General features: G+C 48.9%; 1 protein-coding gene across 1 annotated transcript in view; it reads left to right on the forward strand.

Annotated features, from left to right (window-relative positions):
* Positions 1-25,208, forward strand: part of trol (terribly reduced optic lobes) — a 256,374-nt gene that overhangs the window by 58,490 nt on the left and 172,676 nt on the right. The window lies entirely within an intron of this gene.

Raw genomic sequence — 25,208 nt, forward strand, 5'->3', positions numbered from 1 at the left:
CGCAGCGATTAATACGCCGACGCGCGCGACGAGTGCAGCGAAAAATAGCGCGCAAATTCACCCACTTTTTCCAAGCTCTCCCTCTCCTCCTCCTCCTCCTCCTCCTCCTCTTCCCTCGCGGAGTATATTTGCGAGCGGTGACTCACGTTGTCACCGCGTGCTCTCGCTGTCACTAAGACAGCGACGGCTCTCCGAGACCCTCTCGATTGTATGTCACGCGAGCAGACGCGGGTGTAAATTTCGCCGAAACCGCCCCCTTAGGCCCCCTTGGGCCCCTTCGCGCGCGAAACGGCCTCTTTGCCGCTCGGTCCGCTCGGTCGTCGAAAAAAGAAGAAGTTATGCGACAGGCTCTCGGCACCGTTCCCGGCCGCGTCGGCGATTCCAGCCCCGACGCGAAATTGATTCCGCGAATCGATCGGCCGATTTCGCCGAGGATTGCGCAATCGGATTTCTTCCATCCTGCGGATTCCGCGACATAACGCGTGCATTCGCGTCGGCGAAGATGTGGGCGACGGACTCTACCTCTCGCCCGGTTGAGATCTCGTCGGCTGCGGCGCGGTGAGACCCGATCGGCGAATTCGCGACGGAACGATTCTCCTCCCGCGCGACGCCCTCCGCGCATCCACCCTCGTCCTGAACTTCGATACACGTCATCGTCCTCGTCGTCGTCGTCGTCGTCAAGGCTCCTCGCTTTACCCCTTCTCCTCTTTCTCGAGAAGCGGAACTGCGAAATAAAGCCGCGAGAGAGGAGGCGCGAGAAAGAGAGGAAGTGAGGGAGGAAGAGGAAAGGGGAGAAAAAGAGGGGGGTGGGGAAAGGGAAGCTGGGAATTTGTCGCTCAGATGTTAGACAATGGACTATTAGGGCAGTTTCGGGGTAAGCCACGGTGCTCTGCGCGAAGGGACCGCGCGAAGTGGTGGTGGCGCGGCGGGGCGGCGAGAGAAGGGTGGTCGAGAGGGCACTCGGCTCTGCACCCTCCGCAGGCTGCTACATTCCTCGCTCTTTTTCCGCGGCTGTTTACCTCATCGGGGGAGGAAACCGCCGGCGGGGGCCGGAGGGTAGCCTCGGTCGCTTTGTCACGACGCCGGGAAGACCGGCGAATTTCTTTTGTACATCACCCCGCGCGCGGAAGCGTCTGCATATTGTTGCGAGATTTCCGGCTTAAGTCCCGGTCTCTCTCCCCGGTGAACGAGGGAGGAATGGGGGAGAAGAAGAAGAAGAAGAAGAAGAGAAGGGCGGTCGAGCCGCGCCGCGCCGGGGCGACTCGGCGATCGGCGGACTTTCGCGACTGCCGCGCTCTGTTCGCGCTGGTCCTTTCGGAAGGAGCTCGGATCCGAGGCGAGGCGGCGATATGCAGCCGCGGGTAAATGATGGGAAAAGTTCCGTTAAATTTCCGTGTGAAGAGACGAAGCGAGGAAAGAAAGAACGAAGATACTCAGGCGCGCGCTCTCCTCTCGGAACAGCTTCGCGCGGACGCGCGACGGGAAGAGACGACCGATATCGCTAGAATTATTTTGAAGCACGAAGTGTCTCTCTCATTGCTCGAACGGAAAAGGATAAGCAAAAGGAAAGAGTACGCGCGTTCTTTTCTCGAAATATCGTCATCGCGCGCGAGCGCGCGCGCGCTTCTCGCTTATCGTCGTTCGAATCAGACTCTCGCTCTCGGCGCTGACCGCGTTTTCTTGTCATTCGAATAAAACGGCTAAGAAACGAACGAAAAATGAAATTTGTCGACGCTCTTCTCGAAACACCGCTCGCTTCCAGCTCGCGCTCGGATGATAAAGTATATCGTGCTTCACTGCGACCGCGGTGATCTTCGGCGTCGAATGTCTCTCTTCTGCTCTAACGCAAAGGCGATGATAGCGATATGCATTAACACCGTGATAATTGATACAAAAATGATTCCCCCCTGGTTTGCAAGTCTTTCATCGCGCGATTGCAGTTACAAACGCCGAGTTACGTTTATATGCGATTGACACAGCGCTACCTTCAAATATTTATACTATACTTTGCGTGGCATATTGTTTTGATAAATCTCGATATAATGTTATGTATGTAAGTTCATTTATATTTATATTCATATTATGTAAATCTTGATAATCTGTAATGTTCCTCCGTATCTCTCTCTCTCTTTCTCTCTCTCTCTCTCTCTCTCTCTCTTTGTTTCGTTGTTTTTCCATGTCGTCATCGCCCGCGATAAATATGAGTGACATGCTGTCGTACAGCAACTCGTACAGGAGAGATACGCTACCTTTACGCGCAAATTAATGAAGTTAATAAAGCAGACAAATTTATCTATTTCGGTTAAGGGGACTGGAGGGTCAGATTGCTGAAAAATCGTGCTTGTTTTTGACAATATTTTGCGATGAACTGAATAAATGTGCAAGAACGAAAATTTTAGGTATATTTATAAAACATGTGAAGAGTAGAAAAATTTTGTTTATTAACAAATATTCGTATAAATATACGATATATAGCTGAAATATACTCTCCTTTTTTTTTTCAAGTTGTCGTTTTTGCAGTGATATCTCGGCTCTCGGTGGTCCGATCAGAGAGAATTTTAGCTAGAAATCTTAAGGAGGCTTCATCATTATCAGAATGAAGCACTATAAGAAAAAAATCGAACAAAATGGCAGCTATTATTGGGAAAAAATTCAAATTTTTCAGTTCTTTTACAATAAAAAAATTAATATCTGGAAATGAGATATTTTGACGGAGTTGTCCATGATTGAACAAATATTATTGCTTCAAAATTTCAGATCGACACGGAGCTCAGTTTCGGAGAAATCGCTGCAAAAAGTTGAACAATAAAATTTCGCGAGAGAAACGCGTTTAAAATTTAAACGGACATATATTTATATGAGTATTTGTTTAAAAACAAAATTTTTCTACTCTTCATATGTTATATAAATATATCAGAAATTTTCATTTTTCCACATTTATTCAGTTCGTCACAAAATATTATCAAAACACAAGCACGATTTTTCAGTAATCTAACCCTCCAGTCCCCTTAAATCCAAGTCGCGGCACCGTCGAAATCGAAGTCTGCCGCGCTGCCTCGCTGGCCGTCGGCGGCGCTTTTCTCTTCGCGGAATGCCTTTATCTGATCGGAAACGGGGAGATTAGATCTCTCGCGACGATACAGAACCGAGGTTGTCGAGAGGCGCGATCGCGTCGATTATGACGACTTAATGAGCCGATCTGCCCGCGAATCGCCGTTTCCGAGAGAGCGTGTCTCTCTCGGTCGAAGAGAGTTCGCCCCCTCTCATCGACAGCGGCATGTCGGGAGAGATAATTCTCAATCGATATTTTCGATCGATAATTTCCTCCCGCGAGCGGAGAAAGGATTTCCGGGTGACTTGACGTATCCCGTCTTCATTCAAGTCGTGGATTTGCCGCCGAAAGTGTCTCGGAAAGCTCGCTTGTTCGGGAAGAGGAGCATTCTGGGACGATCGCATACGCTCTAATCAGCGGTCAGTCGCAGGATCAATGTCGAATCGGCCGCGGCTGTGCGACGACGAGGACGAGGACGAGGACGAGGACGACGACGACGACGACGAGGCGTTTCTTCCTCGACGTCGATTTTTTTATGGCGCAAAATTTTCCTACTCTTCATATGTTATATAAATATATAAAAAAATTTTCATTCTTGCATGTTTATTCAGTTCGTCACAAAATATTATCAAAAAAAAACAAGCACGATTTTTCAGTAATCTAACCCTCCAGTCTCCTTAATGACATCAGGCGTACGCGACAGTTGACGCGCTCTTTGGGCGATGCTCGAATTTTCGGCATTCCTGAATATTTCCCTGCGTCTCGTCTCACGGAGCAATCTTTCCGGCGATCTATTTCTGATCCGCGCCGGCGAGATTGCGCGAGATGATAATGATCCGCGATCATGTACGTCGTACGTACGTATAATCGCCGGCTCATGAATGGCCCATCAATCGTGGCGATGCGAGTCATCGCGCGACTTCCACTCACATCTCTCGGCACCCACGCATGAGGCGCGCGCGCGCGCGCCTCATGAATCGAAACGGCATAATCGTCTAAATTCCTTTCTAATGACATAATGAACACCGCGCTAGGTGGCGATAATTAATGCAAAGGTCAGTTCCATCAATGTTCACGCACGTTCTCGTTATCGCCGGCCGGAAACGCCTTGACATTCATTCCACTTAGCGTAAGACGGCCGGTTATTTCGCGTTGAACTTGCCCGAGGCCGACAAACGACGCAAGATCCGCTCTGGATTACCGCATTAAATATGATAGAGTATTCCTTGTCACACAGCACACACACACACATACACATATCAGAAAAGGGAGGTCGGTCGGTTCTAATTCAAGCGCCGCCCGGCATTAGACTTGCGCGCGAATCCCGAGTGTACAACATCGCTCGTAAAAAGTTTCAATAATTTCTCCGCTAATGGACGCTCCACTTTCCACCGTTACAGATACACAGATCTGTTTCATGACGTCCGCTTAATTCTCCCGATGGACGATCGACAATTTATATGGAATATTCGACGAGATGCGCGCGCGAGATGTGCGGAGCGCCCCAGAAATATCACGCGATTTCTCGCCGTTGGGCGCTTCCCCTCCGCCGCTCTCTCGAGCGACGAAAAATGCCAAGCCGCAATTACATCCGACACTTTGCGCGCTTCGCATCGGCCAACCCCGACGACGCTCTAATCCCGACGAGAAGCCGCGGACAAAAATTCCGCGCGCAACTTTCGCACCTCTTGGCACCGCCGGCTCCGATCGCGCCAACGCCAGCGCGATTATCATCGCCCGTTTTGTCCTCGCGCGGATTTCTATACGAGACACACACTTCGCGCGCAATTTTCGCGACGCGGCGTTCGCGCAACGTGGAAGATGCGCGGGCGATATCGTGTTTCGGTTCACCAATTTCCGTGATCTCTTGGCTACGCAGCAACGCGCGTATCTCTCGACTATTACGCGCCCGCGCGCGCGCGCGTCCGCTCGCATTAAGCCGATACTCACGCGAGCCGATTGAATTACACGCGGTAATTGCGAGGCCGGCACTCGGGTCGAAGTTGAACGCGAATGTATAATTTCGCAGCCTTGAAGAAGAGACGTGTACGGATTCCTCGCAACTGTTGCGTCAGGAGGAAAGAGAGCCGGGCTTCTCTCCCTGTCTCTCTCTCTCTCTCTCTCTCTCTCTCTCTCTCTCTCTCTCTCTCTCGCTCTCGCTCTCGCTTCGACTCGATATATCGACACGGCGAAGTTGTTTAAATTCGTTTAAGCTACGTCACAATTGCTCGTAGCGGGCGAGCTACGCGAGAATAGAACACACGAGGAACTTATCTGAGAAATTCCGCAAGTATCGCTTCGACGAGAATACGCGACGGCGCACGCGGTGCGCCAACGCGACCGCTTGTGTGCCTGCCTGTGTGGGGCATACCGATCGTCCGATCGGTGAATCTTCTCGATACTTTGAGCCAGCTCCTTAAAGCAGCTAACTCTCGCGGCAAAACTCGTCGGAGGCGAGTATTCGTTTACGAGAACAACTCCAAAACAGAGAAGAAGCGTCTGACGTTTGTAATTACATAATCGCGTTAGTCGCGGGAGCGTGAGCTAGGTTTATGATATATTTATTTATAATATCGCGACGGCAACTTTTTCGTCCGGAAGGACGGGAAGGTACCAGTCGGTGCCGGGAACAACTGCCACTTTCGTGACATCAATTCATCCTTTCCTCCCAGCCGGGGGAAACCCAATCTCTTTTCCGGCAGCAGCGCGGATTTACGCGGCTTAATCGCCGCGATCGCGCGCGGTCAACCGCACGCGCGCGGTTACGCGCGCGCGGCGGAAACGCGCGTCAGTCCCGCGAAGCACCCGCGAGCTTCGGAAGAGATCGATGGTGAGGTGAGGTAAGCGCGCGAGATCGCGCACCGCGATATGGAGAGAACGTTGCTCGATCCGCGTTGCGCCACTCGCCGTGGCGCGCCGCCACGGCGTTTATTATTAACTCCGCGAGACGAACTTTGTCGCGCGGACAATGCGTCCTAACGATGTAAAATATCGCCGAGCCCGCGCGCTCGCGCGCTCGTTCTCGCAACTCGCGTCCGCAAGCCGGGCATAAATTTCTGCGCGAGTGTAGGCTTACGCTGAGATTCCTCGCAATGGAGACCGCAAGCGTGGCGCGCGTTACGGCGTCTGACTTTTCGCACGCTGTTCCTGTCGCGACGTTGCGTCGTGTTTTAACCCTTTCGCGCCGGAGGACATCGTGCGAACCAGCGGCCGAGAGCGGTGCGAAAGGAGGTGTTACGTCCGGGCGTGAATTTTCGCCCGCGAATCTTCCGTCCGGGAAGAATAGAGACCGAGCGAAAAGTGGCACTTGTATAGGAGGAGGAAGAAGATTCATGTTGAAGAGCTTTCCACTCGGTCGATTGTTTTCGGTTATCTCGACCGAGTTCCGACGCAGCTAAGCGCGGTCGGGCGATTTTTTGCCATCGAAGATTGCCGTCACCTACTTTTCGCGTTTGTCTTCATCGGCGCGAGACGGCGAGTTTTCGAGACGGAAGTTTTTTTATAATTATATTAGTATGTACAAAAATTGTTATCGGCAGAAGGGGCGAAAAATTATTCTGAAACATAAATTATTTTATTGATTGAGCGGAGAGAGAGAGAGAGAGAGAGAGAGAGAGAGAGAGAGAGAAAAAGTTGGAAGTCGCAAAACCGACCCGCTGGAATCGGTTCAAGATAGACGTCGGGCTGGAAAAGTAACAGCCAATCCTCAACTTGTGATCTTTAACTGTTGCAACGTTAAATCTTAAACGCTAATACAAATTCTAGGGAAGAAGAGGCAGGAACTCTGCTTGAAAATATTAAGTAACGTTCGACAGTCGAATTGTATGCGACAGAAAAAAGCCATGTCGGAATTGCCAATATATAACAAAAAACGACATTTGACACATGAACTGTCACACGCTATCCCCTCGACGCTACCCAACTCAGTCTCGAATCACGGAAGAGGCGATAAATACTTCCTGAATCAGCGGTGAGACGCGGTGAAAAATCGCGACGAGGCCATTCGGAAAAACTTCCCGACCGCGGCCGTTCAATTCCCCCCGACATCTGCATTGGCGCTTTCCGGGGAAAACTGATTGACTCTTGTCTCCGCGAAATTCCGCGATACCTGCCTCGCAGAGTCGACTAGCTCGCAGCTCCGCGCGCAAACGAGAAACTTTGCCTGAGAGCGTCGCTGATGAGCGCATTCCCGGCAAAAATGATCGCAGTCGCTCTATTAATACACATTCCCGACGGTCGCTGCCAAATCGATCGGAGCCGGACCGGTCGTCAGTCGGTCGTCGGTCCATCTTGATCGTCCCGAGTAATGTGAAAAAAGTGGACAACCTGCCAAGCGGGGGATCAAAGGCTGTGACCGACGGCTACTTGTGCAGCTTCTTTGCCCTCTCCGGGGCCGTTTCTTCCCTTCTTTCTCGCGCCGAGCCGCTCCAGTTCCGCCGTTGATCTATTCTCGATCCCGACGCGCACCCGACGGAAATGGCCTCCTCGACGGATTGTTTGCTTTCGCCAAACAAAGCGCCCACCGCGCGCGCGCGCGCGTGGCCTCTTTCCGCGGCGATACGAATACCTACGAGCGAGGAGGAGGAGGAGGAGGAACAGTGAGTCGCTTGTAAACGCGCGCCTATGCACTCAACCCGAAAATCTGGCGACTCAACCTCGCCAGCCCAGGTCCGGCCCAGGTGTTCGCCGTCAGCTGCGAATTCGCGCGGCTCTATCGCGTATTAATAGAGAGATCGACTTCTCTCGCGTTTCCCTCGGGCCCGCTCCCCCTGCTTCCCTCCTCTCTCCTCGTCCGTCTATCTCCATGTTCCGATGTCCGGAACTTTGATTTACTTGACGCATTCCGTAGCTCGGCAGGAGAGAAACCGGATAGATTCTCTCGTGACTGTCACGACGCGCGAGGAGTGCGATGATGGAAACTCGGCGATCTCTCGGTGATCGAGCATTGATGGGCCGGATAGACCGTGTCGAATTGTTCAAACGAAGCTGCCGACAAATTTGTCGCTGCATTAAAAACGACGGGAAAAATTTAGATCGCAATTTAGTTTGTATCCCGTTGAATCGTGTAAATCTTCTTCGTTATATTTATGCGGCGACAAATGTGTTTTGTATATATTACGCACTTGTTTCTCTCAATAAATCTGCGCTCTTGCTCTAAATTTTGTACATCGTCGGTGTTGCAACAAGATCCGAATAAAATTAAATATCACATTAAATCATAATTATCAACGTACTGCTGACAGCGACGGATCGAATAATTTACTCGACATTTTAAAAGTTGATAGTTATTATTAAATATTTGTCACAGATACGCGCACAGTTATTCCTCGAACCTCCTCCTCCTCCTCCTCCGAGAGAAATTAAACTATCTGTGAAGAAACAAAGTCAAATTGCAACGCCACTAATTGGTACTCGAGTTATTTCCGAGAAGGATATAAATAAATTGAACTTCCCAGCAAATTCAACTTTATCCACTTAGCTTAACACGTGCATTGTAAATTTATTTGTGGATTTGTCGTGATTAAATTCCAGTCCTTCTCTACCAACCCTTGAAAGCTGTCAAACGTCACCCCGAGCTAACTTTCCTGTTATGTTATTTATAGCAAGCTATACGCGAGAATTGATCTGTTTTATTATAACGTTACCATCACACTGACAGTGCGAATAAATACTTATAAAATTATTATCGTCGGTTGTTTTTTTAATAAAATCAAAAATTAGCATGGGGTGAAATTTCACCCATGGTAACTTTTAAGGGTTAAGACTCTCACGAAGAATACAATCGTCGCTACACGACGTCGATCGGCACAAAGTCGCCGGCAAGTTTACGCCGGTGTGTCTGCAAAATCCCTCGCACTTAGCAAAATTAATTCTCAAAGTAGAAAGCCGCAGAGTGTCTGCAGAGTTGCGACAAAATCCGCCGGCGAGACGCGACGTGTCGAGTCGCGATCGGAGAATCGCCCTCGGTTGAAGATTCATTCGCTGAAACAACAAACTGCCGGCAAACGTCTACGATTTTCACACACAACCGTCGTCATCCCCCCTCCGACATTTCCCTTCGAGGGAGTAACCTGTTTTGCCTGGGAATCATCTCCTTCCGAGCGAGAGATCGTCAGACTCGCGCTCGCGTCTTTTTGAACGAAGCGAGGAGGCGCGGCAGCGGCTGGCGAGATGTATTTTGAAACATCGAACTACACCGAAACCCTCTTTTCTCCGCCGCTCGCGGCCTCGATCGTCCGGCTCTCGCTCGCCTCTCGAAATGTTTGCGGACGTTCGCCGGTCGCTTCTTACGGCCGCGCGACGGAGAGACAGAGAGGAATCGCGGCGAATCGCCGGGGACATTATTTTCACTCAAAGCATATATAACGCCCGTGAAAACACGCGCCGCCGATGCAAACGTCCACTTCCCCCTCCCCCCTCCCTGTCCCACCCGCCGTGCACCGCGGGCGACGATATATACCCATCGATTAGGTCGCGACGGATTGCGCACGTCGACGTCTCCGCGGGTTCAAACGTTATTCAACGAAATCTGTATCGCGCGCGCGCGAGCTTGGAAAAACATGGGAAAACACGGAACTTTTCATCCGCCCGCTGTCTGCTCTCGCCGATGAAAAGCGACTGTCTGTGTCATCGGGATCATAATATCCGGTGCGGCGCGCTCATCAGCGCGGCGTCACGGCGCTCTCCGTCCACCGTCGTCTTCTTCCTCGTCCGCATAGATTCTGTCCGCGCGCGCGGATTAAATCGGTTTCAAGGGCGGGTATCTATTTTAGCCAGAGAGAGGGCGACAAAGAGGAACAGAGAGAGAGAGAGAGAGAGAGAGAGAGAGAGAGAGAGAGAGAGAGAGAGAGCGCGCAAAAGTCCAAATGTCCCCCCCGCAATGTCTCGGGAACGACTCCGTCGAGGCGGCCTGCGACTTAAGCTCGAGCCGCTCGCACGCGACGGGAGGCCGAAATTCGGATTCGGATTGCGAAACGCGCCTCGCGGAGTTTCCGCAGGTCATCGTGACCGATAATCGCGCGTATTATCAGCGCTCGGCGTTGATCCCGGTCTAAACGCGAGACGTCCACGTCTCGGAGAGATTGAGAACGTCCGGCGGAGAGACGGGCGATGAGACGAGTCGCCGCTGGAGAGAATATCCGCTAATTAGCCGGCCAATACGACGAAGTCTCCGTCGACGGTCTCGCGAAATCGTCGGCCGAGGGTCGAATATTCGGCCAGACCGAGAGGCGAACACGCGGCGTCTTGCGACATTCTTGGCCGGCTCTATCGCGCGCGCGTCTCTTCAAGATCCGCCGAGATTTATCTGAATGCGAAGCGAGCGCGCGATCTCTCCCCGTCTCTCCCGGCGGCCGTTCGCGCCAGCGAGCCCGGGCGAGAGAGAGAGAGAGAGAGGGAGAGAGGGAGAGAGAGAGAGAGAGAGAGAGAGAGCACGTGCGGCGCCTATGCGCGGCCGTTGCATCGCGCGGTTTAACGACTTAATAGAGTTAATGACCGTCCGGGATGGAGCATCCTTAGTAGAGGCCGACAGAAACGCGCGGGACGCGTTACGTAAAAGACTAATTCGAGAGCGACGAGCGAGGGAGCGAGCGGTGATGATCGCTGGGCCGTCGATTGATTCCTCAAAGAGACTCGTCGGCACGCAACGAGGGCCTCTCTCAAGGCTGTTTCACCTCGCCGTGTGATCGTCTACCTTATTAATCACACAGTTATAGACGAGATATAACGGGAGCGGCGTGTGGCGGGATTGACACGGACACTCGACGTCGGTTTGTATTTAACAACCAGAGCGGTCGTTATTTTTCGTGGACGTGTGAACTTCAGGAATAAATAGCGAGTAATGCCGCGAGTAATGCCCCAGAAAATCACAATCTTGAAAACTAGATATATATACTAGACTATAATGATCTATAAATCTATAAATATTACACACTGACATGTAACTGTACATGTGTATGAAATGGAACAGTAACATAATTAATTTATTACGTAATTAATTTAGTCACGTGTACAATTTTTGAGCTCATACGTACTGGATTGAGAATCGCGCGAAGAAGCAACTCAGTTGTGATAATAATTGAGTGCCATTCTCAGTTCACGTGTCTGCGCAAAATGTCGAGAACCGTGAACAAAGTTCTAACGGCACAGAAACGATTCGGTGAACTCGGTTGCAACATTCAAATTTTGAGATACAGATTTCTGGAGGTATACATGTACGCCCCGCGTTTCTTTCGTAGCATTTCACATCTCAATATCGAATATCTATTCGCCGATATTCCGTGCGGCATGTCGATATAATTAAACATCCAGTTAGAACTTAGTTCTAATTAGGTAAAGCCTTCACTTCTCCAGACGAGCGAGAGATATGTCCTATTATCTATTTTCTAATTTAACGTCGGGATAATTTAACGCTTCTTCCGCGAGTACGCTCGGTCGGTTACGGACCGAATATCCCGACCGATCGATCGCATATATCCGACGAGTTAATTTTACATCCGACGGCACGGAGAATTAAGCTCTTGCTCGTCGCTCGGTTATTTAATACGAGGCGAGAGACAAAAATCCGTCACGGCGAGACCATGACCTCCTCCGTACCTAACGCCCCAGGTAGTCACATTACTCGAAGTTAACCGCGGCGGTCGGCGGTTAAACCGCGGTTAAGCAAATCTCTGCGAATACAATCGGCCTGGCTGTCACGCAATTTACACCCCTCGTGAGCGTTCGAGGTGACACTTAACGCGCCCCTTTATAGGGTAACGGGTGCGCGGCAGATCGTAACAGACGACACACAAGCGTGCCCTCGTTGTTGGGGTGGTAAGTGAGTTTCGTCATTTGTTGAGTTCGCGCCGCCACTCGTCGCTTCGGGTTTCATCGCTCGCGGGGAAAACGGATCGCCTTAAGGCTGATTCTCACTAGCCGGCATTCTAGGAGAGAGACAGCGGACGTGAACTCGCGTCACCCGCGAAAGAAATTTCTCGAATTTTTGACACGCGCGACAGATATTCCCTGTATTCCAGTTTGGTCATTCGATTAGGATATCAATTGGGTCTCGGATTTTTATCCCAAACGTGAGTTCCTTGCTTGGGATCGAAACAGAAAGGCTACGGGAAATGCTCGTTCGTTCTTTTTTAAACCGGTGACGTCGTATATTTTTATGATATCGAATGAAAGATATTTCATTTTTATGCCAACTGCTTACGCTTATAAAAAAGAAAAAAAATCCAAAGTTTTCTCGATATTCTTCTATCGGTCTTCGTTTCACGCTAAAGTTTTATCATCTTTATTTTTGTCGCGTGTATTCTGTCAAATACAGCAGTATAAAAAAAATAAAATACATAACAAAATTAAAGACAGCAAAATTCTAGCGTGAAATGAAGACCGATAAGAATATTTACCGAGAAAACTTTAGTATTCTTTTTTGTTTATAATTTGACGTTATAACATGTATTGTTCTGCTCAACGTGCTTTATATTATATCGAGAGAGCGTAAAAGTTTTAATATATTTCTTTCAAATATATTATAATTGAACCAGTTTTACGGCAGCGCTTACAAATATATATAAATGTATGAAATGATAAAAAAAGTGATAGAAAATAATGCCAATTTAGTAGAATGAATAAAACGTTTTTAATAAAATTGCTTAGCCCACTTTTCAATCCGATAATTTATTCTAGAGAGCGGTCGAGCAAAATACTTGAAACGGATCGAATAACTTACGCCACTCAAGTTCAGATATTCCCGATATTCCGTTCAAATAAAAATATAAAATAGAAATTAAAATAGAGAAATTATGTAAAATTATGTAAAATTAGTTCGACACGGAACATTTTGAATGTTATCGAACGAAAATAGACGGGGGATACCGATACGTCGAGTCGAACGTCATCGCTCGAGTCGAACGCGCGTTTCACGCGCGAACTTGCTTACCTCCGCGAAGATAAATGTTGACAATACCATTGTCGCGTAACAAAGAAACTCGTTTTATTCGGTAGATGAGAAAAGGGATAAGCCTTAATCCTGGAGTAGCCGGGTGTTGACACGTGTCAACTAGCCTGTTTTTTTTTTTTTTTTTTTCGACATCTCGTCTCGCGATTCAGGGACCCTAAATCCTTAAATCGCGAGGATAAAACGCGCGAGGGGGAATTACCTGAGGAAAATTTCACGGTGCTCACGGAAGCACGCGGTGCGCCATCGCGACCGCTCGTGTCCCTCCTCGGAAGTGTCATCGTTGGTTATAAACGTAACAGCGTAACGATTACAGGCATTAGTCACGAATGTAATGATCTTATGGAAATGAGCGTTAAAAATTACGACAGTGAAATCAGTCGGCTCTAAAGACAAGCGACGCTTAAAATAAGCTGATCCCCGAGTAGATAATCGTGAAACCGTATAATCCAGTAATCCTTGTCAATTTGCGATTAACGCTCTTAACGCGATTAAGCTCTCTCAAATCAGTCTACATATCATGGCTGAATAATACATTAACATGTCTACTCCGATTATATTATTAAGATATACGTATATATTGTCATTTGTCGCTAGACCCGTCTACTGAAGCAGTGTAACGTCGTTAAAAGAAGAAACGACAGTACTGGAGACGTTGCGCGACGGATCGGCCGGCGTGCGATATAAAGCGAGACGAAGACGTTCTAATTGAGGAAATCTGATTTCCTCTTTAATTCTATCTTGACATTGACTCGATCAGTCCGATCAGTAATTCCGCGGTTAATCCGACGAGCTCCCTCATGCGCTCCTTCGCTTTCAATCTATTCTCTTCTTTTTAATCTCTTCTTTCTTCAGTAAATTGACACTAATAAACGCGATGGGTGACACATATCTGTATCTTGGAGTTAACCGCGTTGCAATCAACGTTTAACGGTGCGAAAATTGACAAGAGATAAGCATTTCCCCGTTCCGACGGATCATAATTGCTCCTCGCGAGAAGGCGGCAGTCGAGACTGACTGTGGCTGAGAGCCGGTTCGTGCGTTTTTTCCGCCGAGCGCCAAGGGTTGACACGTAACCGACGGTGTAACAATAATAATCTTTATTCGCGGGGGAGAAACTCTTTAGTTAACGTATAAAATGAAACGCATATAAGATGAGAGACAGGCAGGACGAAGAAAAAGAAACATCGTGAATTTTGTTACGCGTAACAAATCATAGAGAAAAACAACCACAATAATAGTCAGTAAAGATGCAAGATCATAAAGAGTCATAAGCAGAAAATGAAAAAAAGTAAAGTCACTGTATTACGTATCGATCGATTGCAATTTTGATTGACTAAAATAATCAAATTTAATGTTAAATAAATCGTGATTATTGCATTACATGTAACGATTGTTTCAACAGTTTACTTTGATTTGATTACTTACATGCCGATTAATTTTACGAATCGATAAAATTATTCACAATTACATGTTCGGTTGGTTAGGCTATAAGCAATTATTAATTAAATTGACCAGAGATCTCAATATAGGCTATAATAAAAATTACTAATGTGATTATTGTTAATTGTTAATTATTAACTCAGCCTAAATGAGACAATAATTTAGGCTGAGTTCTCTCTGATAATCCGAATTTCTGTATCGTTCATATTTCGTCAGAAAATTGCTTCACTCAACCAAACTTGTTTATCCAATTGTATATGCAATTGTATTATTATATGTGATAATGCGATATATTATGTATATAAAATTTTATATAATAATTATGCGATATATTATACATATCAAATTGTACATATATATAATGTACATAATTTGATATATATATATATATATATATTAGAGATGTGCGAATCAAGAATTATGTCGAATCCAATCGAATCGAATCTCATGTTTTTAATTCGAATTCGAATCGAATCGAATCTATGAAATTTCATTCGTATTCGAATCGAATCGAATCGTTAAAAAATTCAACATGACTATTAAACATGCACATAATGATGAAAGGTTTTAATATGAAAGGGGATATTGATATTGTAATATCATCTTAAAGTAAAATATATATTTAAATATTTAAAGTAATTTATAATTAAGTTATTAATTATAAGTCAAGTTAATTACAAGTTAAGGGTTCAAACATACAGGCCCAGATGTCTCGTTTTGTACTTGATGCATGCAAATATAACGCACGCTAATATATTTGATTCGTAATTGAATCTTCGATTCGAAATTTTCGAATTATTCGGATTCGAATCATAGGGATTCAGATTCGAATTCGAACAGTTCGCACATCTCTAATATATATATGTATATATATAATTTCGATTATTCATCTGTTTGTCGATTACGTTCGGTCAACCATGATTCGAATCGATCAATGCCCAACAGCGACTTCTGACAGGCCGCAGATCGCGGGCCCAGCCCAGAGACGCCGGCCGACATGTGATGTTTCTCTCATTGGGGGCGCGAGTCGAGATGATTTCCGCAATTTCGCGGCCAGTGTGCAGCGCAGCGGCGTGACGGTTATGAGAGGATTGAGGAGATATTTGCCCATCCGCAGGCGGAATTGTTCGTCCGCGCGCGTTTGTCGTGGCGACCAGCGCGAGGGGATATGAAAGTTCATATAAGATCATCCGCGCCTTCGCGACGAGCCTCCCGCAACTTCCGTCCGCATGCTTTCACTGTGTTGAGATCACGAATGTTCACGACTACACCTCTCTCATACGCGAGTCTTATACGGCACGATATTCTCGCCCTGTCCGTGTGATCCAAAATCACGCGCGTCATTCGGAATGTGCAAACGCAGAAAATAGCGCGCGATTGAAGATCACGTATGCCCAAAAATCGAGTTGGCGATCTCAAGTCAACCTCGATTGCAATTCTTCGCATTTTTGCGGCATGAAATTTCCGCGACAGACAGTTGTGCGCACGGCGCGCACAAGATGCAGCCGACTTTCTGCTCGCCCAAAATTGCCAATTCCGATGAACTGAAATGGAAGAGTAAGTAGTGATGATCTCCTCCGTCGGCGCGATTAATCGACGACGCAATTATGCGCCGACGCGTTGTTTAGCCGCGCTTTTCCAGCGACCTTCCGGGTCGAAGGACTCGTTGCCGCGCCGACAAGCTGTTAAAATGCAAAGCCGCGGTTAAACGAGGTTCACCCTCCCCCCTTTCTCTCTCGCTCTCTTTCTCTCGCACTCTCTCTCTCTCTCTCTCTCTCTCTCTCTCTCGCTCTTCCTCTCTCACTATCTCTATCTCCCGCCGTCCTTCCGCGCCCGACGCAGATTCGGCGAGCGTGTGTGACTCTCCCTTCTTAATATTCCGCGCGGCGCTGCTCTTCTTTTCCGCGCCGCGGTGCCACCCTTTTTCCCCATCTCACCCCCCGCTCCGCACCTTTCCGGCCGCCCTCACGTCTCTTCCCCGTCTTCCACTCCATGTAACATGTTCTTCGCATTAATATAGCACGGCTTAAGACAAAGGACGATCGGCCAGCGTCTCGCTCTCCTTTTCTCGTTTTTCGCTCCCCCCTCCCTCCCTCCCTCTCTCTCTCTCTCTCTCTCTCTCTCTCTCTCTCTCTCTGTCCCCGGCTCTCCGCGTGCAGCCTGGTCTCTTCTTTCGCGCGTCCTCCAGGACGCGAGAGGTCGGACGTATATATTCGTTAAATCGAAGCCTCGGGGAAGTCCCTCAAATTGGAGGATTTCTTCGTTCCTCGCGGCTCGCTCGCCTACCTGCCTTCCGCGGGAGAAACGTGCTGGATCTTGACCTTTGAGCACGTCTCTCTTCTTCCCGCTCCCGACCGACAAGGCCCGACGCTAATAAATCAGCCGCAGGGGTTCCGTGTTCCATAAGTAAGTATGCGAATGTCACGACTCGCCATGTCGGACTTGGCGAGAACGAGCTCGGCTCGACGGCCCGTCGTGGCGCCGCTCACGTTACGTTAATTGCGCCAAATTGCCGGGCTGTTGTCGCGTTATCGTCGCGCGATCGTTACGCCCGCGGCCGTTACGTAATAATCGCGGCGCTCCAAGCCCGGAGCCCTCGCTCGCCGGATTCGACGGTGCCGAACAGTCGAAAGCTGTCGGAATGGCGGAAAGCTTCTCTAAATTGGCGGGTCGAAATATTCGCCCGCTGCCTGAAAAGCAAATCGGCGAATGTCGGACGACGTCGCGAATGTCGCAAGCTGCGCGACTGCCGTGAATAATTTGCACAATTGAATTGTAATACGTCTCTCGTGCCGGCTTCTCTGTGCTGTGATGATATTAAAATAACAGGAACAATAAAGAATACATGCGAGCGGATTGGCGCGCAAGGCGGACGAGCGAGGAGGAGCAGGAGGACAGAAAAGAGGAGAGAGAGAGAGAGAGTTTTGCGTGATTTTTGCGCTGCTATTTGGCCGGCGGATTTGGCAATAGCGATTTGCCTTCGACTCTTTTTCGGAACGAGAATGCGCGAACTCTCGGAGGTCGCCGGATTATCTCGCGCGGTCTGCACTTTGACCTGTAGATTGCAAGCGCTCTAATTATAAAGCGTATAATCGCTATCACGCGCACGCGTTTTCGGGCGGACCGCTTGCGTAATCGCGCAGTTGACGAGATACAAAGGAACGCGAGAAAGGGAGACGAAAGGGGGAAAGTGTGTGTCCACCGTGCGCGGCAGGACTCGCGCGCGACCACGTTCAACAGCTCGCCGTCTAGTTGCCACGCTTATCGGCGGCGATTGTGTGTGAAAAAGAAGAGAAAAACAGACGAGAGAAGGCCTTTCGGTCGGAGAGCCGTCAAAGGCGCCGTGCGGAAGGTGTATCCGTCCGTTATCTCGCGCGCACGTCGGCGCGGCTGCGTGAGCAAACCGAGATAGCCTACATACGGCGGTTCGTTCGGTGAGACGCCGCGCGTGCAATCTGGAATCGCATCGGATGTGAGGAAACTGCCGGCGAAAGTGCGCTGCGCTCTCGGCTGCGCACAGGAGTCGTGTCCTCCGAGTATCAAACGGCCCCGACACGTTCCTCTAGGAACCGCTCTTCTTACGCGGCAAAGACCGCGTTTACACCGAAGAGCAATACGAACAGCGAAAAGCTGTTCGCGCGGAGAAAAAAATGTTTCGGACGAGCACGATTTTCTTCTGGACGAAGCACGAGCGCATTGAGAAATTCCGGTTTCCGAAAGAATTCCGGTCGAGTTGCTCTGTCGGAGATATCCCGATCATTTATGCCCGGTTGCGCCAACATTGTTTTGCTTCCAAACGAGACTCGGACATAAATCTAGATTAAAATTTTCTAAATAAAAAAGGACATATTTAAGTCTCGCTCAAAACTCCAAAAATACAATGTCGGTGCAACCCCGGCACCTTCTGTCAACTTTGACTGGCGCACCGGCGTGTTTTTGTTGAACACTACATTTTTTACGAGTGTAAAATGAGGTAAAAATGGCAAAACGGCGAGAATGTCCAGAATTAGATGTGTGTCCCGACGAGCGACCGGTGCTTTAAAAAGCAGGCAGTTTTAGGAGGAAATTTTCCAAAAGCCCCGGCGCCATGTTCCGCGTTGATGCGTAACGACAAGGTACAAGGACGCGTGTCCTTTCAGTCCCGCGACTTTCTTACACGATCGTCACACGGAAAGTTGCGTCGAGAGCTGAGAGAGTCAGACTGGCAGACCGAACGTCCAGCACGGTCGAGCCTGATCCTCGGCGAAATATCAGCGCATGCGACATCATGACGAGCGCTCCCGAAGAATTGGGACGAAGAGGCGAGAGTCGCCCATTAACACTCCGAAACGCGTCGTTATGTAAGCGCGAAGAGCGGCGGCGGCGGCGGCGATTTTTGCGTTTCCTCCTGCGTATTGCCTTGTATGGCCATCGCCGCGCGCCGCGCATTCCATATGCGGCTGCGAGCCGACGCTGCATGCGAGATGTCCTTATGTAATCGCAAAAGTACACTTGGCCGAGTCATTTCGAGCGCCGCGCCGGCAAGCCGCATCATTCGATTCTGCGGGACGCGAGGAAGGAGAGAAGAGAAATGCAGGAGGAGGTGCTGACGGTGGAAGGCAAACAGGAGGGTTGACCGAGGGCGCATCTCCGTCGCGCCCTCGGCAACTTTGTCGACCCTCCCCCCGCCAAAGTCCTCGGAAGTTCGCGACCTCCGCCTCCCCGCCCCCGAGAGCCCGTTTGGCCTCGCAAGGTGGTCCCGTGCTCGACGCAGGACGAATTTCCTACGACTACTTAACCTGCGCCGACACGTATTTCCCATGCATTTTAAGGATTTCGGACTATAGGGGCGGTGTTTTGTCGAAGTATGAGCACGTAGTTGCCGTGAAAGGATCATAGAGTGGACTTAGCTGCGGGATTCCGTGTAAAACTTGGCCGGAATAACAAAGTCGCGCGGACGCGCCTCCGATGGCCCACCCCCACCCCCCTCAACCTCATTGCCTCTCCTCCCTGACTCTCCTTCCGAAGATGTTCCATTATGATGAGCGACCTTTCGCCTCCCGCGAATTTGTATTCTCGTTATCGGCGAGCTGTCGTTGGCTCGGCGCGAAACACCGCAAACGCGAGAGAATACGGAAAAATACATGCCGCGTTCGAGCGAATGTTACTCGTTTCGAGTATCTTTCAAAGAGGTGCAGCCGGAAATCTATCGTGAATCATTCAGCCTCGAATTTGCTCAAAACTTCGCTTCGATTTTTGCACGGAGAAAATATCGTGGTAAAGATTACGAAAAATTTTGGTACTCTTGTAGCCGTAGGAATTACAACTGAATTGCTGTAAATTTGGTTAAATATTGCACACGCTTGACTTTTTACTACATGATATTATAATTACTTGAATATTCTATTGTTTTTTTTTTCTTTCTTAATTGTTTGTTTCTGTAATAATTCATACCGCAATGTGTCCGTAGCCAGTCTTACAAAACATATGGAGAAAAAGATATAATTAAATAACGTGATTTTTATTACAATATTTCCTCCCTTTTTTATACACATACATTCTTTTCAGTTTCATAATGAAACTGTCGGTAGAGTTTATTTTAGAGTTTATTAAAGAGTATAGTAATCTTTTTAACAAACATAAGAAATTTGCCAGTAGTAGTGGGCTTCAGTTCTAAAGTAATATAAATAACACAACCAAAACGGAAGAATGATAAATCACACAATAGAATGTTGGCGATATGCTCTTCGGCTGCAAAATTCTACAGCAATTTTTATTACAAAATTCTCACTGTTAAAAATTAAAACAAAACTTTGAAGCGTTCACTTGCACTCTTATACAGAGTATAAGTTTAATATATTCTTGAAGAAAGAATAAATTCTTCTTTCGGACACTTAATAATGAGAAATTCTCCAAATTTATGATAAGTATGTTTCAAGACCGTTATCAAAAAAATGTTCTTCATTGAAGATAACCACCGTTTAAAACCACGAGAGCAAATTGAATCGCTTCTTCGTCAGCAGAATGTATTTTTCTCCGTCCGTAGCGAGCGCGTCTATCGACGTCTAGACCCTGAAATTTATACTTTCACAAAGTGTCAGATGCGCGGAATGTCGCTGTAAAATATTACTAAGTCTCGAAGAAGTCCAAAACGTGAGAAAGCCTGACATTCGGTGGAATACAACGAAGTACAGAATATCTGAAAGAGTGTCCTCGGGGAAATAAGCCAATGTTTAAAATATCGCTGGTCCTCGCGCCAGACTTATTCTTGGACCGCCATTTTGAATATATGGGACATTCCGATCGATGAGTGCCTGCTCGATCGTCTCGATATATGAATCATGAAGCGACATAAACGGCGACGCAATGAAATACATCGAAATGCGGGAGGCGCGTCCGTCTCGAAAGTTGACGACTCAGTCACTCGGACGGCCGAGAGCAAAAGTGGCGCGAGCCAATTTGTTTTCCAATTTGAGTTGGCATCGCAGACAGACGGAGACAGAGAGCAGTTCTCTTGCGCGATGCCGGATGAAAATAGAAGAAAGATAGGCTCTCACGTCACTTTCAACGGCTCCTTTGCAACAAATGAGCCATAAATCCCGTCTCTGAAATTTTAAGCTTCCGCAACATTCCAACGCGCGCGCGCGCGCGCGCGCCAACCCTTAAAGACTACGGTGAAATTTCATCTCATGCACTGAGAAAAATATATCCGAAATATCCGATTGTTAATTTCGTTATCCGATCAAATATCCGGTGTATTTAATCGGATATTTGATCGGATAACAAAATTAACAATCGAATATTTCTGATATTCTTCTCCGTGTGAACGCGAACTTTGTTACGATCTTGTTAAATGTTAAATAATTCACTGCTAACAGCAACTTCTGTCCTCTTCATCTAGTAAATAATCAATAATAATAAAACACTCGAATGCATTTTTGATTCGACTTTTCTGATTCCTAAAATAAACAAATATATACACTGAGACGAAACTCCACACCCAACAAAGTGATCTCCTGTGATGACAGGTTTTAAGGGTTGATGAAGAGCGTTTACGATGCGACGAACTAATCTTTCGCGTCATTTCTGTCGGATTAATAACGTTTGCATTGAAATGATTTCTACCGGAATCGTCGGCATTCCACGCGGCGGAAGGAGATGTATCTCGGCTTTCGCGATTGTGAATTTTTCCCGCCACATTGCGGTTCTTGAAATCTATACGCCCGTTGCGGCAGCCGATAACGATACAGCGCGACGCCGGACTGTCGTCGGGAAGAATAATTTAGATGGAGGCCGAATCGTTGAATTATCGCTAATGAAGCCACGCTTGCGAACAATGTAGCGGCTGTTTTCCGACAGGATACGCCGCGCATCACGGTCGTTATCGCGATCTAAAACGGTCCCGCGTCCCAGTCCGTTTTATCTGCGATCCGCCGAGTCTGGACTTCCGCAATTGCGAAACAACAACCGCGCACCAACCGGGGCGTCGCCTCGCTGTTTTCGAATCATCGACACCATCGCGCGCGCGTCCGAATTTTCGCCGCGCGATCAACCGCCAGCCACAATTAGAAAAATAAAAAAAAAAAGGAAAGGACGACTAGGAACTTTCACTGCGTTTCTCTCGACGCTGCTTCCTCCGGTCGATCGTCGACGATCTCGAGCCGAGAGAGAGAGAGAGAGAGAGAGAGAGAGAGAAAGATCTTCCCCGAGAATCGCAATGCCGCAATGCATCGCGCCACCCTTTCGTGCCGTAAATGCGCGATTTCGCGCGATTTCAAATGCGGCTTCGCGTCGCTCTTAATTCAGCTTTTAATCGCACGTAATTTCAAATCGCGCACCTTTGCGGGCCTTTGCGGCCGCAGGCGGCGCCTCGAGTGGCGTGCGATTTCGAAGCGCGGCAAGGCGCGGCGATTTCGCGAGAAAAGCATCCCCCCCTCCCCTCCTCGCGACCTCGACGGCAGGAGAGGATCGCGGTGGGGTGTATTGCCGCGCGGTGTATCGCAAAGCCGCGCAGGGGCGGCGGGCGACGTGTCGAGGAGAAAAGGATCCGCGCCCAGCGGATGCGGGGCCCTGCGACTGCGTGCGTTTGGTTTGTCTCGAAGGCGGATTAATGAACGCTCCCGCGCGCGCGGTGTCGTTACCCTCGTTAAAACGCCAGTTCAGAGTTACGTAAAAGGCGCCGCGTGTATGTGTGCCGTCTGTGCGCTCGCGTTTCGACGCCGCGCGGACGCACAGCCACACGCGAAGGTGAACGCGTGCAGCCGGCGGCGGCGGCTGTCGGATGATGCTGCTGCCGCTGTTGCTGCTGTTGCTGCACGCGAATCCTTAAACGACGCCCCGTGTAAAGACACGCCGTCGCCCCGTGTAAATACGCCACCGTAATAATACGTCTCGTCTGGCGCGATTTAAGCTTCATTACCGGTGCGCGAGCACTCCCGCCGCCCTGTCGAGGTAGAGAGAGAGAGAGAGAGAGAGAGAGAGAGGGGGGAGGCAGGGGGGAGAGAAAAAGAAAAAGACACGCCGACGTTTCCGGTCACGTGCTGCAGCGCGCTGCACTTTGCGCGACGCAAAACGAGACGCGCGAAAGCGACTCGCGCGAAAACTGTCCGATTAAACAAAATCGAGATGGCGCCAACTGAGTGTGTATGTGTGTGTGTGTGTGTGGTCGCTTTTCAAATTTCATCGTCCTTTAATCGCCAGCTCCTTCCCCCTCTCTCTCTTTTCCTCTTTGATTCCTTCGAGAGAGAGAGAGAGAGAGAGAGCATCGCGGTCCTCCGCCGGAGAAACATCCGCTTTTCTCCAACGGAAGCGCAGGAGAATCCGCCGAAGGAGAAGAGGTCCTCGCGAGAAATCTCGAGGACTAGATCGGCGAAATCAACTCCGAAGCGCGCGATCCGATTCATCATGTCCCTTCGCGAGACGCGGCTGATCGACCGTCGTCGACGTCGTCGTCGTCGACGAGCTGCACACTTGCCTTATCTTCAACAAGCACACACGCACGCACGCGCGTGTATTATTCACACTCGCTCGCGCGCACGCGTGCTTGCTTGCATAACGCGTGATACGTAGCTCGCTCGCTCTCTCTCTCTCTTTCTCTCTCTCTCTCTCTCTTTTTCTTTCAGGCCCGTCAGGTATTCGCCCATAACGATACGTTATTCCGCTTGGCTCCTCTCCGGCTTATACACCTCCGGCTGCCCCGCTCTCTCTCTCTCTCTCTCTCTCTCTCTCTCTCTCTCTCTCTCGCTCCACCGTCGGTTCTCCATTTTCATCCCGCGCGCACGAGCGACGTCATTGACCCGCGCGCGTCTCGAATCCTGGCCAGATTGCCGGTCGCGGTTCCTTGCGGAATCACGGCGCGCCGCTCCGGCGCGCGCGCGGCCGCGTCGGCGGAATGGCGCGACGATCCTGAATTTATATCGTGTGTTTAGGTGAGAATTGGTTCTTTATGAGCGACACGTGAGGATACTCGGCGATACACACGCCCCGGCCGATGGTGCTCACGTGTGCTCTGCGTGTATATACGTGTCCCTCCGCCGCCGCCGCCGCCGCCGCGACGACACGTGCGCTCATCTGGCACGGCCAGGAGGTCTCACGACGAGTTCCGCGGGACGAGCGATGAAGTAGCGGCGATACGTGCATCCGTCATCGCGGAAACCGTAACGAATGCGCTGCGGATACCTCGACAGTCTCTGCCTCGAATTTTACGTCTCATAAAAGGAGCCGGAGGGACGATCAAACGGTGGCTCGACGGTGGACTGTTATCGCCGATCACGTCGCTCGAAGCGTTTCCCGATTAACCCCTCGAGCGCGGTCGAAAGGCGGCGTGAAGCATGCGAGTTTGGGCACAATGAACTTTAATGAACTTCAGAGCGCGACCGATGGTCGATAAGTGAACGAATTAGTCAGAAATGAGTTCTCTCTCTCTCTCTCTCTCTCTCTCTCTCTCTCTCTCTCTCTCTCTCTCTCACTGGACCGCACTGCAACATTCATGCTTCTGTCTAATATGGTTTCGCTCGTATTTATACGCCATTACAGAGAAGAGAGGTATAAAGAGGAAAAAGATTCAGTGGTTACGCGAATGATACAATGATCTAAGTTCTCTTGCTACTTTTATCAGTATCTAATTTGTTCATTTGTATCGGGATAGAGAGTTGCCCTGTTCTTTTTCTTTTTAGCTTTTTCTCCGTTTACCTTTAATTTCATATTTCACCGTTCGAGACGATTTTTGTCAACGTATCAAGTAAGACATGTATCAACTTAAGATAATTCCGGACTTTTCAAATGGCATGTTACTTCTTACCGTTTATATTTTTGCATTATTTTATGAGATGTGTTACGCGAAGGAGATGGCAGGCATCAGGTGCATAAAAACGGTGCAATTGTCGCTTAATAAAGTTTTGACGACGCAACATTTTAGCGACGGTGATAAACAAGATAAAAAAAAAATTCAACAAGCCATTATCTTCAGTTTCGCGACAAGCTATTTTTTTTCACCGCTCCAGTCGACCCAGAAATGCTCCGCTCTCATTCGACTCCAAAGTACGCCGCATTCGAAAGGTTAAACAGTGATTCGCTTGACGCGCTTCAATGATACGATTATATTTTATCTGTTACATACGCTCTCGCCTGGCCGCTCGAGCCGGCCTCTCCTCACACGACTTCTTGACTTCGCAATCTCCGAGTTACTTTACAGTTACTGCGCGAGTTACTGCGTTTATATCACGCCGCGAGTGACACCGGCCGATAAGCAACCGTGAGAGGTCTTCGAAAAATTCCAAGACTACAATT

Source organism: Harpegnathos saltator, unplaced genomic scaffold (genome assembly GCF_003227715.2).
Source record: "Harpegnathos saltator strain DR-91 unplaced genomic scaffold, Hsal_v8.6 scaffold139, whole genome shotgun sequence".
Taxonomy (NCBI): Eukaryota; Metazoa; Arthropoda; class Insecta; order Hymenoptera; family Formicidae; genus Harpegnathos; species Harpegnathos saltator.